The following is a 16,162-nucleotide window of genomic DNA, read 5'->3' on the forward strand; positions in this document are numbered from 1 at the left end:
CTCTTGCCTCCCCTCAGCAACCCCTCTTCTCCAGGATGAGAATCAGCAATAGCTTTCAGCCTAGCCACCTGCTGTGTGATCCCAGACCTCTTCAAAACCTCTCTGTGCCCTCAACTATCTATAGTGCACCTGACTGTCAGGCCTGGCTGCAAGAAGCAAGGTAAGGAGAAGGAGATGTGGCTCAGACCTCAACCCCCGCCCCTGCCAAGGCCCTGTCATCACTATCAGGCCAAGCCAGTGCTCCTCTAAATAACCACTGAGGACAAGAATCCTAAAGTGTCCTTGGACCCTGCAGCCCTGCCCCCCATCACAAGAAAGGACGCTGTGTCGCTGTCCAGGCAGAATGGAATCCAAGCTGTGCTGGCCAGGCCCCAACCTGGGGACAACTGGCAATGCTGTTGACATCCTCACCACTTACCACTCCAGGTGTAGTTTAGGTCCTGATGCCCTATCCTAAAGGGAGCATGACAGGCTCCAAAGAAGCCTCGCAGGGGAGCAGGACAGCAGAACAGCAGGACAGGATGTAAGGAAACCAGGTAGGGCAATCCCATAAAGCCAGGTGATAGGGACTAGGGAAAACGGACAGTGCCAACAAAAGAAATCAGGCAGCAGTGTCTAGGGAAACCAGGTGACACGGCCCAAAAGAACACAAGCTGTGGGGACCAAATGAAACTAGGCAGTGGGGACTAAAGTTTGCTAGGAGGTGGGGACAAATGAAGCCAGGCAAGAGGCCCACAGGATGTGAGAAAAGAAAGATATCAAAAGCTCATCCCCCTCTGTGTAGATGTCACCCCCACACCCTGGGCCTCTCTCTCGGTAGTCCCCTTCCCACCCAGGTGGTGGTCCCCTCCCCCAGGCCAATGGACACAGCCAGAGCCCCCTCCTCTCTCAGAGGCCTGGGCCGATTGCAGCCAATGGGCCCCGGCCCCATCCCTGGGACCTCAGGAAGTCCCAGTCCCTCCCACCGGCTGCAGAGGCAGGGGGGCTGGGGGGGGGAGAAAGAGAAGAGAGACAGCTTGGCAGGGGGAGCGCGCCGAGCAGCCGCGGGGGGCGGGGGCCGAGAAAGGAGCGGGAAGCTCCGAGGCGGGCCGGCGGGCGGGCGCGGGCGGGGGCGTCTCAGCGGCGGCAGTGGGGGGTGACAAGTTCTCCGGCCCCGCGGCCGCGCCGCCACTGACCTGGGTCCCCGAACAGGCGCCCCGTCGGTGCCTCCGGCGCTCCGTGGGTCCGCCCGGCAGCCCGCGGGCATCAGGCCCCCGGAGCTTGGGGCTGGGGCCCAGGAGGCCCGGGCCGGCCCAGGGTGGGGGGGCAGGAGCCCCCCGCAACAACACCGAGAGTGCGGGCGGGCGGGCTAGGGGCCGGGCTGAGCTGTGAGCAAGCGAGCGAGGCGGCGAGCGGGCCGGGAGGAGGGGAGGAAGGAGCGCGCCGCGAGCGAGCGAGCGAGGCGAGCTAGCAGAGGGAGCGAGTGAGGGACGGCAGGCAGTGAGGTCATCCTTTGAATCTAATTGTCTGAGTCAGGAGGAGATGTGGCACTTGATGCTGGGGGAGGAGAGGGGGAAGGGACCCTCGGCTCGAGCCGCGGCCCCTCCTCACACCCAGGGCGGCCCGGGCCTCCCTTCCCCCGCCCAGGGCGAAGTTGCCTCAGGCCAACTCCGACCGACCCCTGCCTGTCTCAGGGCTGACTGACCTCCGCGGCCAGGGGGGAAGCAATAAGCCGTGAGATGTGGGACCAAGTCCCACATCACCCCCAGAGAGTGGCCTCTTCCTACTCTCTGGGGGTGATGGCGACCCCTGCCCAGGCCTAGGTCAGGGCCCTAAATTTCTGAGGTTAATGGGAGGCCCCCAAACCCACCTCCAGGTCTTATTCCTACCCTTTGAGGATAGAGGGAGAACTTCAGCCATCCTTTCAGGTTACCTCTGTGCACTTTAGGAGCATGGGGTCTCCAGTTCTAGTCCCCAAGTTACTCCTTTCTCTGAGAATTTGGGGGAATCTGGGCATTGGACCCCGGCTCACCTTCCTGCCCTCCGAGAATGATAGTGCAGTGCCACCCAGTCTTCCAGTTACTGCACTTTGGGGGGCTTGAGGAACCCCAATTGACCCCAGAGGTCTCCCTATTCTGCACGCCCAACTCTTCAGGAAGGGCAACAACCAGGTCAGATTCCAGGGCTATTCTATGGTGGGGGTGAAGAGAGACAAGACGGGCCCTGGGCCTGTTAGGTATGCACACCCATGCACGCACATATAAGCACATGTGCACATGTGTAAACACACTGGGGGGAGCACCAAGCAGCTGGGGATGCTCACACCAAGGACCACACACCCCTCCCCTCACCCCATGGGGGAGGGGTGATAAATATTTAAGGGGCTTTTAGCTCAGAAGGGGCTGAAGCTGGAGGAGGGAGGGGGATCCACGATGCCTGATTAATGGGGTTACAGGCTTGGATCAATCCATCTGCCCGCTGCTCCCTGCTCTCTCCTCCCTCCTCCTCCCTCTCCCTCCCTCCCTCGGCCTAATGCGCTTTATCAGGAGACGCTTTTCTGACTTGGCAGCGTCGGGTGTTTTAAATAGACCCATTTAGAGCAGGGGTTGGGGGAGAAAGGGGGGGAAGGGAGACAGAGATTGAGAGAGGCTGGGAGACAGAGACGATTCAGGAGAGACAAGCCCCGGAAGAGAGACCGGGAGAGGAGAGACAAAAGGAGATGCAGAGACAGGGAGATAAGAGACTGAGAGGATGAGACTCCCAGGGAGGCTGATAGGGGAGGTGCGTAACTGGAGGCCAAGGGGAAGCTGGAGGGCCACAGAACAGAAACAAAAAAAGAGACACAGAGAGAAGAAAGGAGCCACCAGCAGTGGGGAGAAACCAGGAGAGAGGTTCTCTGCAAGGGCTGAGTGCTAGCTGGGAGACAGCAGATATCTTTTCTTTCCAAAAACAGTTTTTCATCCACTTTGTTAAATTAAAAAGCTGTTTTTAAAGTGGTGCTGGAGGTGCTGCGGAGGGAGGGTGGACAGAACTGCCAAGTCTTCCTTCCCAGCCTCCTCTTGGTTGGGGGGGGGCCCACAGAAGCTACCTAACCCTTAACCCCCAGGGGTGTTCTCTACCTCCCCTGCTCTCTGTGATCCTCTGGGATCCCCGGAGATATAGTCAGGGCATCAGAGCTACTGTTCCTTGGCAGGAAGACCTTCCTGCTGTCTGGCCTCAGTCCCTCCTGCTGCAGGGAGCCCAGTCTCTCGCCTGACCACTACTAGCCTCTTCTTCTCCAGCCCCCTTCCAAGTAGATAAGGTGTTCCCAATTGCGGGGGAGGACTGCATGCCCTCACAGCAGTAGCTCACTTTACTAACAAGCCATGAGACTCCTCCCAGGTGTGCCCCCTATAAATATTTATTATCCATTGTTGTGTAAATCAAAACTTCTATCAGATACCCTGTGTCCTTGGGTCCTCTGGGAACAGTGAGATTGGAAGCTTAACTCTCTACAGCCCTCTGGGGCCTCCCTTCCTCCTCTTCAGAACCCCAGCTCCATTTTAAGTCCCTCTTATGGCCATGTGTCAGCCTGGGATACCTCACCCCACCCAACAACACCCCAGTCCTAGTTTTGAAGGGTCAGTCAGTCCCCCATTCCTGGGCCGGGAAAATGGCCAGTCTGTTTGGGAGCTGAGATGAAAAGCCGGCTGGCCTTTGTGGGCCTCTGGCGGGTTTTGGACAATAGACCCTTCCGTTCCGCTCCAGCGCCTCGATTCCTTGGACGCCCCCACCCGGGGCTGCCAATCGGGGGCCTTGGCTGGCCTTAATGAAAGGCAGGGAGAGTCAAGCCCAGCCCTATGGCTGGCCCCAGAAGATTTTGGAATTTCCGACCCCCATCCCATCTATTCCAAGCCCAGCTGCTCCCCCAAGCAAGCCAGAGGGATGCTTTGGGGGCAGAAAGGGAGCCAGACAATGAGACAGAACATACTCCCGCATCCAGGATTCAGCCCTCTCCGTGCAGACCTGGCTTTGCCCTTGCCTGTGTGACTACAGGTAAGTCCCTTCCCCTTTCTGGACCTATCAGAGGAGTACGAAAAGCCTCAGGAGGAAGAACAGAGGAAGAGAAGGAAGGGATCTCAGGCCCTCCTTCACTTACACCCCCAAACTTGTAGCTCCACCGCACCAGCCTGATGCCTGGAGACGGACGTGCCTCATTTGGGTCCCCAGCACATACCTCTTCACCACTGGCTGCACACAGAGCACATCAATGTCCTCCTCCTCCAGACCAACTTTTTCCAAGACTTCCAAATCCAAGGGGGTGGGATGATGTGACAAGGCTGGATTCTACAAGGGCAAAGGACACAAATCAGAGGTCACAGAGGAGCCACAGGCCTAGTCCAACAAAGAACTCATTCCATACAAACTCACTGAGAGAAGGGGAGACTGAGGCAGACAGCAGATAAGTGTCTACAAGAGGGAAAGCTGGGAATAGTCCAGACTCCCTCCAGCACCCCTTGCTGACTTCAGTTTCTAAACCACAGGGACAAAGGCCAGAAGTGGCCTAACACCACACATGCATACACACTCATACACACCCACAGACAATCCAAAGTCCCCACATAACCAACTCACAGGCACAAGGACCTGAACATCACACACATTCTCACGTGGCCACTGGCAGGGCAAAAACACCCACCATCATACTGTCCTCTTCCTCTGCTCCATCACCGCTATGACTTACTGAGCATCTGTTATGTGCCAGGAACTGTGTCAAGCACTTTATGTGCATTATCTCATTTAACGCTCATGACTTCTCCACGGGGTAGGTTCTATTACTATTCCCCATTGGACAGTTGAAAAAACGGAGATTCAGGGAGGTTAAGTAACTTGCCTAAGACCATACAGCTGATCAGTTCCAGAGCATAGATTTGAGTCCATGTCTAGCTCTGAAGCCTTCGTGCTATACCAATTTACCTCTGCAGTTCTCTCTCTTGCCTGCACAGTGCCTTTCCCAGTAATAATAGTAACAGCTAACACTTGTCCAAGGTTCTTAATGAATCAGATATCACGGTAAGTTCTTAACATACATTTTGTACTGAATCATCAAAACAACCTTCTCAGGTAATCCTGCTTCCATTTTACAGATGAGGAAACTGATGTTCAGAGAACTAAAGCACCTTGTCCAAAGTCACACAACTGGTCATTGATAAAGGAGCTCGTATTGTACTCAGGGCTGTCTTGAAAGCCACTATTGCTTCTATGGCCTCCAGTCACTTAACAGAGCCCTCACCTTGTACAAGACCCCAAGAGATCCTTAGTGTCCAACTTCCTCTCTTCCCCGCCCAAAAAAGCAGGTCCCACATGTATCTGACAAAGGCATGATCAGGTGCCTAAACACATACCCACGAGGAAGGGCCTCCATGTCATCCAAGTCTGCCCAATGATGCAACCAGAGAGAGATAGGCACAAACTAAAATAAGGTGTTAGAGACAGGCTGGCTGTTGGTAATAGATACAGACACACCAAGAGATAGGCCCCAAGAGAGGGAGACAGAGAGGATGTTAGAGACAGAGAGACACACATCAAGGCCAAAGAATAGTTGGGAAAGGAGACAATAGAGGGAGCACCCAACATAAAAGACACAGACACAAACACACATAAAGACAATAGAGGATTGCACACCAACATAACAGACACAGACACAGACTACACATAAAGAGCCCTCCAGGAGCGACTGGCTGGCTCAGTCAGTACAGCATGTGTCTCTTGATCTTGGGGTCGTGAGTTCGAGCCCCATGTTGGGTATAGAAATTACTTAAAAAAAAAAAAAAAGCCCTCCAACCTTCACAAGAAAAAAACTGTGTAAGCAAACAAGGCTCAGGCTGTGTGTGGCTTGTGTGTTTGTGTGCGTGCACACGTGTTGGGGGGGCCTGCAGAGTCTATCGCTACGCACATTACACCAGCTGCTTCCAGCAATTTCATCTGATTAATAATAAATGCCCCATAATTACAGCTGCTCCCCCAGCCCTTCTTCCTGTTTTTTGTCAGCTGCCGCCAGGCCAGCCCCCTATGGACCCCATGGCCTTCGCCAGCCTCACCTGCTGCCTTCTAGGAGGCTGAGAGCACACAGGCTGACGGAGGAGGCCTGACTCCCAATCTGAGAGGGAATACCCATCTCTCTATTTTGGATTAATGCTCTCTGCCTTCAAGCAAAAGATCATCTCCCTCAGGTCTCACTCAGCACTCTCCCCTACCCTCGGTATAACCCGTGACCCCTAACATGGCCTAGGAGCCCAAGTCTGGGAAGCAGAGCAATGAACTCTGAACTCCCCTTGCCTACTCTTTATCACTCACAAACTTCCCCTAGCCTTGGAACCCCACAGGCTCAAAGGAGAAAGGGACTAGTTCAGTGGCCTCCACCCCATCATTCCAACCCAGGCAGCCCCAGAATCTCTGCCTACTTGTGGACCCTCATGTTTTGGACACTCAATGGCTCCACCTCCATTCCTGAGCCCCCCACCAGGTCCACCTCCTTCCAGGCCTCCCACCCTAGCTCTCCAAGGCAGCTCTATCAGAATCAGCTGCGGGTTTGTGCTGATCTGTTTCTAATCGCTGGGGCCTGGTTCACGCTTGCCCCCCCCCCCCCAATATTGATTCCATTATTTGGAGAGTCATTGACGTCAGGGCCCTGGATGAGTGCCAAAACCGCCTTCTCTCCGGGCCTGGGCCAGGGCCCAGCCCCCCCCCCATCCCGCGATTTCACAGAGGGGCCCAGAAAGGTCAGCTTACAAGCCAAGGTCACACGGCATCTGCCCTCAGAGGCTGGGATCTTCTTACCTTTTGGGGACCACTGTGCACCATCCACCTCCCCAGGAGAGGCGATATGCAGAGGCCTAAGGGTCAGAAGTGAGGTGGGGGCCTATAAAAGGGGGTGTGTAAGAACCCCACTGGGACTCAAACTGTGGGGAAGGGCTCCAGGAGGTAGGGCTGGGGGCAGTGGCTCAGAAGAGGCTACTGAGGGAAGATCTGTTCTTTGCCACACACTTATTGTGGAATATCCTGAAGCTGGACTTGAAATGGTTACTACTGACTACTTAATTTTTATGTCTGATATCGGATGTATCTTCAAACTCTCCAAGAAGGAAATTCTCTGCAGCATAACAGATTACCCTAAGTATCGGCATAATTTGAAGAACTGGCACCACTAATTTTATAAATCTTTGTTCCATAATAAAACAGAGACTCAGTCTCCTGTGCATCTGTCTATGCTGCCTCAGTTTCCCCATACTCTCCAGTGTCTCCCAGCTCTGTGTCTATCTTATCAAGATGCAGCTACTGTTACACCAGCCCACACCAGCAACTCCTAGGCTCTGGCTGGATAGGGTATTTTTAGGATCCGAACCCCGTGTTCTCAGACAGACATGAATAATCGATATAATCTGTGGTGCCCATGGCAGCTAGACAACCTCAGAGCCTAGCCTCAGCAGCTCAGAAGTGGGGTCCATTGCCTTGGCTAGAGTCCAAGAAACCCTGAGTAGAGAGACCAAGGGGCACGCTCACAATCACATGAAGAGAAAAGGACTTTACCACCTTCTGAAAAATCCTGAAGCTGGGGAGAGGACAGAAGTGACCTCCAACCTCTGCAACAGAATCAGGGTCATCACCCTGCCCTAGTCTCCCTCAGTCCTGACCTTTTCAAGGAAGAAGCCGCCTATCCTCCACACTGCTTCCCTGACTGCAGGCAAGTCCTTCCTTCGGTCTAGACTGCAGATCATTCAGGGGTCCTTTGAGCCAAACAGGGGTAATACAACAGAGGGTGTTGGATCTCAAGCCACAAACCCCAGAGAATCCCCCTTCCCTGTGGTCTGTCCCACTCAAGATTCATTCCTCAACATTTTTTTAAGATTTTATTTATTTATTTGAGATAGCATAAACACGAGGGCGGGGGGGGGGGCAGAAAGAGAGGGAGAAGCAGGACCCTGGGATCATGACCTGAGCTGAAGGCAGATGCTTAACCGACTGAGCCACCCAGGCGCCCACCCCCCTTTTTAAAAAAGATTTTATTTATTTATCATTCCTCAACATTTATTGAGTACTGTGCTGGGAGTTAAGAATATGGTTCTGCCCACATGGAGCACTCAGTGGGCTGGGAGAGAAAAAGATGCATTGTCTACTCAACACCGTCCCCCTACTGCGCACCAGGTCTGTGCTGGGGCAGGGTGCCACAGTGAGCAAAGCAGACCCAGTCTCCACGGCCCCCAGAGCTCACGGGCAATTACTATGTAACCTTGCTGAGTTTTGTGAGGGGAAAGTATAGGTAGTGTATAGTGGGGCATACCGACCATCCCAGGTCTGGAAAAACTCCCGCAGGACTGAGGACTCTTCAGTCCCTTCCTAGACTCCGGGAGCCCTTGACTGACCAGAAGTCATCAACACAGTCTAGCTTCAGTTCCCTCCACTGCAGCTGTAGCCCCAGCTTCGGGGAGCTGATCCTACAAGCAGCAGGGTCTAACTCTTCCCACATCTGCCCCAGCTCCCCCTTCCACCCCTTGGCCCCCAGAGCTCCTGGCTCTGGTGACCCCCAACCCAGCATGGCTCTGTGCTTTGGGGGCTCTCTTTGCCCTCTACAGACAGAGGTAAAGGGGGGTGATGACTTCAGCACTCTCAGCCAACAGGGACCGCTTGCTTCCCCAGCCTCTCCCCACAGGAAGCTGGAGCCTGGTGGATGTGGTCATCCAGGGCCACAGTTTACACAGCTAAGGTCTCCCCAACTCCCGTCACCCCATGGTGGGTCTGGAGGAAGGGTCAGCTCTCTTCTCAGCCTCCTTGCTCTCTGGGACCCCCTCCCACCAAACCAGGCACACATGGTCCCCCCACCAACCCATCTGCATTTCAAAGAAAATCTGCTCCATATGTTTTGATTCATTTACACTTCAACTCACCATGGGGGGGCAGAGAGCAGGCCGCCTTGCCTTCAAGCCCCCCACCCCCACAGGGGGGCTGGGGAGCATGTGCCCCTTCAGGGACAGGGAGCTGATACAGCCCAGCTATCTGAGCCTGAGGGCCAGATCCCTACTGCCCTCAGGGTGCCCATGGGGTGACTGTGCCCCTCAGGCCCCAACTTGCTGGCCTCCATAGTGGGAGGGCATGTAAGCCCAGCAGTGTCTCTAAGGCAGGTGAAGTCCTAGTATAGGTTACAACCTACCCCAACTCTCCCCCATGGGGCTACTGCTCCTCTAGGGAGTAGAGAACACTGGTCATACCATAGAGACAGGATAAGAGCTCAACAGACATTCCAGGAGACATTGCGAGATATACCATAAACTTGGCCCCTACCCCTCCTCTCCAGCCAGGGCAGAGGGGAGGGTGGGTTTCAGTCCAGTCTCCTCCTTCAGCTACCTTTTCACCACAGATCTGGGCTACCATCTCCCTTCGAATCAGAGATCCAACACTGTGGAATGTTCAAAGGAGCCAGAGGTCTACCCACCTCTTACCAAGTCAACCTTCACACTCCTCCCATACTAAGGATGACTGGAATGGGAGAAATGTCTTGGGAGGAGATGAGTCTTTTTTCCCCCACACCTGATTCTCCTACCGCAGAAGGGGTACCCAAAACTATTTAAGGGGCATGTGCATGTACATGGCACATGGGAAACTCTAAGAGTATATAACTCTCCTGTACCAAAAAGCCACTCAGACCATCCTGCTCAGACCTTCCTGCCACTATAGCCTAGTCTCCTTGTGGAAAGAAAGGCAGAAAGGGTTTAACCCTAAATAGGTCAGGGTTTCCCACCACCCTCTCCATCAGCCCACAGCCCAAGTGAGTGACATGCCCAAAATGTATCCCCTCTCCTCCCCACCTTTGGAGGGGGCAGGTCTTGTCCCAGTCTCTGTTCCTTATCCAACTGCCCTGACACACACCATAAACCAAAGAAAATATCGGTGTATTTGACTATGAGTTCCAAGTTTCACTAGGAGTGTAAACACCACAATCCTAGTTTGGGTTTGAATGTGAGCCCCAGGATGGAAGCATAACTGGGTGTGATTCCAAGTGTGAACCCCAGGGCCCCCCACGGGGAATATAAAAGTCTTAAGATGGAAGCATAAGTCTGAGTGTGAGCACTAGAGCTTTAGTGTGAGTACTAGAGCTTTAGTGTGAGTCTAAGCCCCAAGATGGAAGTAAGAATCTTGCTAGTGTGAATCTGAGTGTGAGCTCTAAGATGGAAGTATGAGTTCATGAACTCCAGTGTCCTATGTGAGGTCCTTGAGTTCAAATGTGAGCCCCCGGTTCCCTACTGGAGTCTGAGTGTGAGCTCTTAGTCTTAATGCGACTCTGAGTATGAGCCCCAGAATGTAAGTGTGAATCTGAAATGAGGACCAAGTGTGAACTCTAGGACCCCTGTGAGATTCTGAACATGGGCTCTAGGTCTCAATGTAAATCTATGAGCCTTCAGGACAGAAATGTGAATCTAAGGGTAAGCCTGGAGTCCCAATGTGAGTCTTTGTGTAAACCCCAGGACTGAAGTGTAGAACTGGATAAGAGCCCCAGAACTTAAGTGTGAATCTGAGTGTGAGTCCCATTGTTCTGGTAATTTTGAGTGTGAGTCCACATGCATTTAAGTGTCCCAGTGTGAATCTAGGTATGAATTCTGAAGCTCCAGGAAGTCTTGAATGTGAATTTCAAACTCCTAGTCTTTGTATAAGGTCAGAATCTGTTGGAGTATTAGTCCTGATGGAGTGTGAACCTTAGCTCCATGTCACCAATCCTGACCACGAACCCCAAGAACCAGTTCAGAGGTTTGGTGTAGGTTTTGACAGTGGAGTGGTTTGGACAGAGTGACATAGGTTTATTGAGACACATAGGCCCCTCCACCCCTCAAGCCCTGGCTAGCCCTGCATTCATAGGAATATTCAATTGTTCAAGTCCCATCCCCACACATGCAATGATACACCATCACACCCAGAGTTAGACACACAAAAATACAGTTTCAGAACCCCTGGACATACAGCAATGGTAAATGCGCAAACACACCCAGCATTTCAAAGTCCCACCTCCGTGATTACAGCCACATGAACACCCCCAGTGACACACACACAAATATACCAAGTGTTACAAGCAAAACAACTAGTGTTACAGACACACTCCCACAGTGGCATGCAGACACACACCTAGTTTTGCAGCCAAGCTGCCAGCCACACAGACACACACAGACGCTTCTCAAAGAGAGAGACTAGACGGAAAGGGAAAGAAAATCCTGAATTTTCAACAAGGCGTGAAATAGTCCTGCCCGCCTGAAGCTACTGAAGGGGGGAGGGGGCCAAGAGAGCGAGCGAGTGCGAGAGCTAGACGCAGGAGGAGAGGCTCCGGAGAGGAGAGGAACCGAGGAGGAGAGCTGTCCGTCTGGTGACCTCCCCGCGGCCCAGCCCCCACGCACGGGGAGATACACTACTCGGAGCAACACTGGGACACCCGAGCCGGCTCACACAGAGCCGTACTGGGGGAGACACACACGGGCGGACTCACAAAGAGATGGGGATACACCACAAGCGGACTCATACAAACACACAACACAGGAGGTCTTACAAAAAGACCCTGAAGGAAACCCACTACATCGTGATACATACAGGCGGACTCACGAGGAAACCACAGGCAAGATCACACCGACACACACATACGCGGATTCACACGGACACACATACGCTGCCAAACGCGCGGCCGTCCGTTCACACCCCTGGGCGCTTTGAAGTCTAGATTTCTGCGGGAGAAGGAAGCCGCCTCCGGGCGCGCGGGGGGTCACTACGACCCCCCAGTTCCGGAATTTTCCCAGACCCCGCGCGCGCTGCTGAGGGGTGAGAGAGAATAGGGACGCTAGGACAATCCGCCCCGGCCACCTCCCCCCTGCCGATTGTCCGCCCCCACCATCACCACGCCCAACCCCCCGACGCGCCCGGACGCGGGGGGCGGCTTCTCAAGCGCCCCCGCCCCCGAGTTTGCGGGCAAAGTTTCCCTTGAACTTTCCCGTTTCCCTCTCCCCCCGGGTCGCGGGCCCACGCGTGTCCTCTCCCTCTTCTAGCGCGCACGAGGGCCGCGGGTCTGTCGGTCAGCGGGAGGGTCTGAGGGTTCGGCCGCGCGCGGTCCGCCGCGGGGTACTCACCGCGCCCTCGGGCCACCGGGGCTCCGCGCCTCGCCCTTCGACCACCCCGGGCAGGGAGCGAGGCACGGAGCGCGGAGCTAGCACCGCTGCCGGATCCCGCTGCCGAGCCCCGCGCCGCGCAGGCTGGAGCCGCCGCCTCCGCTGCCGCCGCCGCCGCCCGCTCTGCACCGGCTCCTCGGCGCTCGGCGGCTTTAACCCCCCCATCCTCCTCCCTCCCTCGCGCGCTCCCTCCCTCCTTCCCTCGCCCATGTGACCGCGGGCGCCCGCTCGGCCGCGCGCGCCCTCGCTCCCCTCCCCCTCCCGCCTTGTCTCCCCGCGCCTCCGCGGCCGCGCGCCACGACCCCCTCCCGGCCACTGCCCCCGCGCGCCCCCGCCTTGGCACGCTCCCGCGCCTGGCATGCGCGGACACACTCACTCTGCTCAGGCCTGTGAGCCCCCACTCCCACCCGACTCGCGCTCGCACGCACCCTCCCCCCGCTGGCACACTCGCCCGCACTGGCACGCGTGGCCCGCTCACATTCGCCCTTTCCCGGGAACGCCCTCCAGACGGCTGTGGCCCCTGTGCTTTACGCGCAGGCCCGACCGCGAGTGTCAAAAACGCGCGTGCACACGTACCCGCACCCACTCTGCGGGATCCCCTAGGGACGCTGGGCGCGCCCCCCCCCCGCTCTCCCCCCCCCCCCCCCGGTCGCTCATTCACACTCCCTCTCTCACTCAGCCTTGCCCAGGTCTCTGCTGCTGAACGCTCCCACTTGTTCAGGCCCTGACTGCCTCGTACCGACACCCCGGCACACCCTGGGCCAATTCTGAGGGTCCTGCTGCCGGCATCTCTGTGAGAGGAGCACGAGCCAGAGCCCCCAGGCCCCATTTTGGGTACAGGAGGCCAGCTATCTCCGCCCCTCCCCTATTCCTGCTGCTCCCATCAATGACTACCCTCCCAGTCACAAACACATACGCTCCCCGCACGGAGGGAAGGGGGCTTTACGCTCCCCTGACCGGGCTGGACCAGGCTGGGAGCCCAGGCCCTCGTCTCCCACCAAGTCTCCGGTGACACCACCGCAACTACCCTCTCCTTCCTCGCCCCGCGGGACCCATGGCCTGGGGAGAAACCTCCGCTTGGACGAACAGGATAGGGGGGGTGCACCCTCTATGCCTGGATGGGCAGTTCCAGAATGCGGGGCACGCGCGAGTTTGGCGCTGGAGGTTCACCCCCTCGAGTTTTCCTTTCGCAGGCTGGGCCTCTGAGGGGCCAGTGCACTCATTTCACTTGCCCAAGGGCCTCCAGTCTGGCTACGACATGGGGTATTAAGGTTAGACAACCTGACCAGTTTCTGAATCTATGCGAGAACGCACCAGAAAGGTTGCATGCCAGAAGCGGAGAACAAGTGGCCCACCCCCATCTCCACCCCATGGATTTTTCACCTGACTTTTGACCCATAATCTCTGCGCCTTGCCCCTCCTGGGAGCTGGTCCAGGGCGGGGGGCGGGGAGAGGGGAAGGAACTATCTCGCAGTTTCCTCACACCCTTCCCCAGTAGTCTGCCCGGAGCGCCCGGGCCCTTTCCCAAGAAGTGCCTTAGGGACTCCCGTTGCAGAGGAAAAACCTTCCCGCCACTGCCCGGGCTTTTCACTTTCACTTCCGTGGCTTCAGAATCTCCTCAGTGCAACCGATAGGGGTCAGCCGGGGCTGAGGCTCAGAGAGGGCAGGTTGGGGCTTAAAGACACACAGCGAAATAATGGCGCCCAGCTGAGATCCCATCCATCCCCACCCACAGTAAGCGTCTCCTGTCTGGCCTCTCGGGCCCGCAGCCCCCAGCCTCCCAAGCCACGGACGAGGACGAGATGGTAGGCACCGGGAAAGAGCGGGGGCGGTGCGACAAAACTGGGGGAGGGAAGGAGGGGCCAGGAATTTCCCCTCACCCGGCGCGGAAACTAGGCTTGGATGGGGTTGGGTGCTCAGGAGGCCCCGCTCCCCTCGAGGGGCCGAGGGGCGCCGAGATCGACGGGTCATTGGTGGGCCGACTTGACCTCCGGATCCTCCAGTGTCCCTCCCGGACGCTGTCTCCTGCCAGGTTGAGAGCAGTGGGGAGTTCCGCCCCGGACAACGTCCCCTCTCCACCTGGGGACTCGGGGCCTGCAGTCAGCAGTGCCGAAGTCCGCGGGTGCCGGGGCAGGGTCTGCGCGGGGCAACCGGGATCCGGGGGCCGGACATGTCGGTGTGTCAGAGGATTAGCGTGGACAAGAGGCGCACGTCGAACCGGATCCCGGCATCCGCTGATCCTCAGCAACTTCCAGGAGCAGCGCCCAGCGGCCGCTCCCGCTTCCCCGGTGCCGCAGCGACACCTGGCGGGCAGTGCGGGAGGCGCGTACCCCCTAAGGCTGCGGATCGGTCTCAGAGGCAGCGCCCACCTACGAAACAACCCCTGGGTGGGGCCCCTTCCCTTCCGCCGCCCTCCGAACCGATTCTGCTCCCACCTGGTATGGGGCAACAAATTACTCGTGGGTTTCCGATCCTGCCGCCTTCAATGCCCTATCTGCCCAGGAGTTTATGAGCTTCCCAAGCCTCCCTGTGTAACCCTCCCACATCCCAGGGCCGTGGGGGCAAAGCCAGGCTTCTTAAGTGGGGCTTAAAAGCCCTTGTAGGATCTGGCCCTGTCTCCTCTCAAGCTTTTTTAAATCTAATTTTGTGGGTTTTAAAAAAAGATTTAATTTTTAAGTAATCTCTACACCCAAGGTGGGGCCAGAGCTCACAACCCCGAGACCAAGAGCCACATGCTCTAGGGACTGAGCCAGTCAGGTGCCCCTACTCTTCAGCTTTATTAGGCACCCCCATCCCCAGCCGTCCTAGCTCTGCACCAGCCCCCTTCTCCGTCATGGTGCATTTATCCTTAAGCTAAACCCCACTTCACTGACACCCTCCCCCCAGTCCCACCCCATCTTCACCCCTTTACAACATCTGCCTCTCCCTTGAGGGGCAGCAGGAAGTAACTCCCTTAGTTCAGAGCCCTCCTGCCCTGCAGGTAATGTAGATTCCAGATTTGAGGCCTTGGGGAATCCAGGGATGTTCTCCTTGACTTTGAGTCCCTGTTTTACACCTGCCATGAAAGAGGGCTCTCTGGCAGGACTTTTGGCTCCACCCTCCTCCACCATGGCACATGACCTAACCTTGGACCACATTGTGCCCTTCACTCCCAGGAATCAACTTTGCCATCCCAAGACTGGGTAGCAAGGAGCCTTCCCCCCCCCCCCATTCCTACTGATGTGCCCTCAGGGAAGGAGAGCTTCCATCCACCTCCTGTGCTCTACCTTTTCTAGTGCTCCTTTGGGAAATGATGCTCTTCAACCTGCCATACCACCAGAAAGTTCCACTGGGGGTCACATACCTGGCTACCCAAAGTTACAAACACAAAGAGGCTCTCTGTCTTGCCCGCAAATGCCAAACACACCATCATGCGAAGTCCCATGCTCGATCTCAAAGAGTCAAATGTTTCTATTCTACCTCACTATGGTCCGCGGGGAGTCAGGGTCCTCTGCTTGCAACTGGCAGCCAGAAGGTCCTACCTGGAAGGGCAGGACTCTCCGAATCACACATTTGTACGCCATCTCCACACATAGACACAGCCAGACACACAGCCATGTACTCAGTCACACCGCGTGTCACTGAGGCACACATGCATAGGCACACACATTCTCAATCACACCAAGTCCCACACTGGGGTTTGGCGGTAGGGGCGGGCTCTGGGAGGCAGTTACGTAAAAGCCCTCATAGCTCCCCCTCTCGCTCCCCCTCACCGCGCCCCCCCTGCTTCCTCTCGCAGTGCCAGCGCCCGGGGCGGCTTGGCCGGGGACCGGGAACAACTCGGCCTCGCGGAGGCTCCAGGCGCCGAGAAACCCGATCCCGACACAGCCCCAGGCCGAGCCAGGGAGGGGGCCCCTTGAGCACCCACACACACACACTCAGGGTCCAGCCCGGCCCCCCAGGGAGGACTCACCCCTATTCTGGGACAGCACCTAGGGCCCACTTACAGCACTCCAGTGCAGCAGAGC

The 16,162-nt window shown here is 56.5% G+C and overlaps 1 protein-coding gene across 4 annotated transcripts in view; it reads right to left on the reverse strand.

Moving 5' to 3' along the window:
* The window catches only part of CNTFR (ciliary neurotrophic factor receptor), a 41,669-nt gene extending 25,855 nt beyond the window's left edge, over positions 1-15,814 (reverse strand). For 2 of the 4 annotated variants that reach the window (XM_026506339.4, XM_026506342.4), the window contains exons 1-2: positions 12,117-12,267; positions 4,196-4,305 (exon numbers count right to left, since the gene is read on the reverse strand). The gene's annotated coding sequence lies outside the window, so the exon portion shown is untranslated. Of the gene's footprint in view, positions 1-4,195; positions 4,306-12,116; positions 12,274-15,614 lie in introns of those variants that run through there. The other 2 variants (XM_026506340.4, XM_026506341.4) reach the window with 2 other exon arrangements.
* Positions 15,815-16,162: the final 348 nt, after the last annotated feature.

The sequence above is a fragment of the Ursus arctos genome, unplaced genomic scaffold (assembly GCF_023065955.2).
Source record: "Ursus arctos isolate Adak ecotype North America unplaced genomic scaffold, UrsArc2.0 scaffold_18, whole genome shotgun sequence".
NCBI lineage: Eukaryota > Metazoa > Chordata > Mammalia > Carnivora > Ursidae > Ursus > Ursus arctos.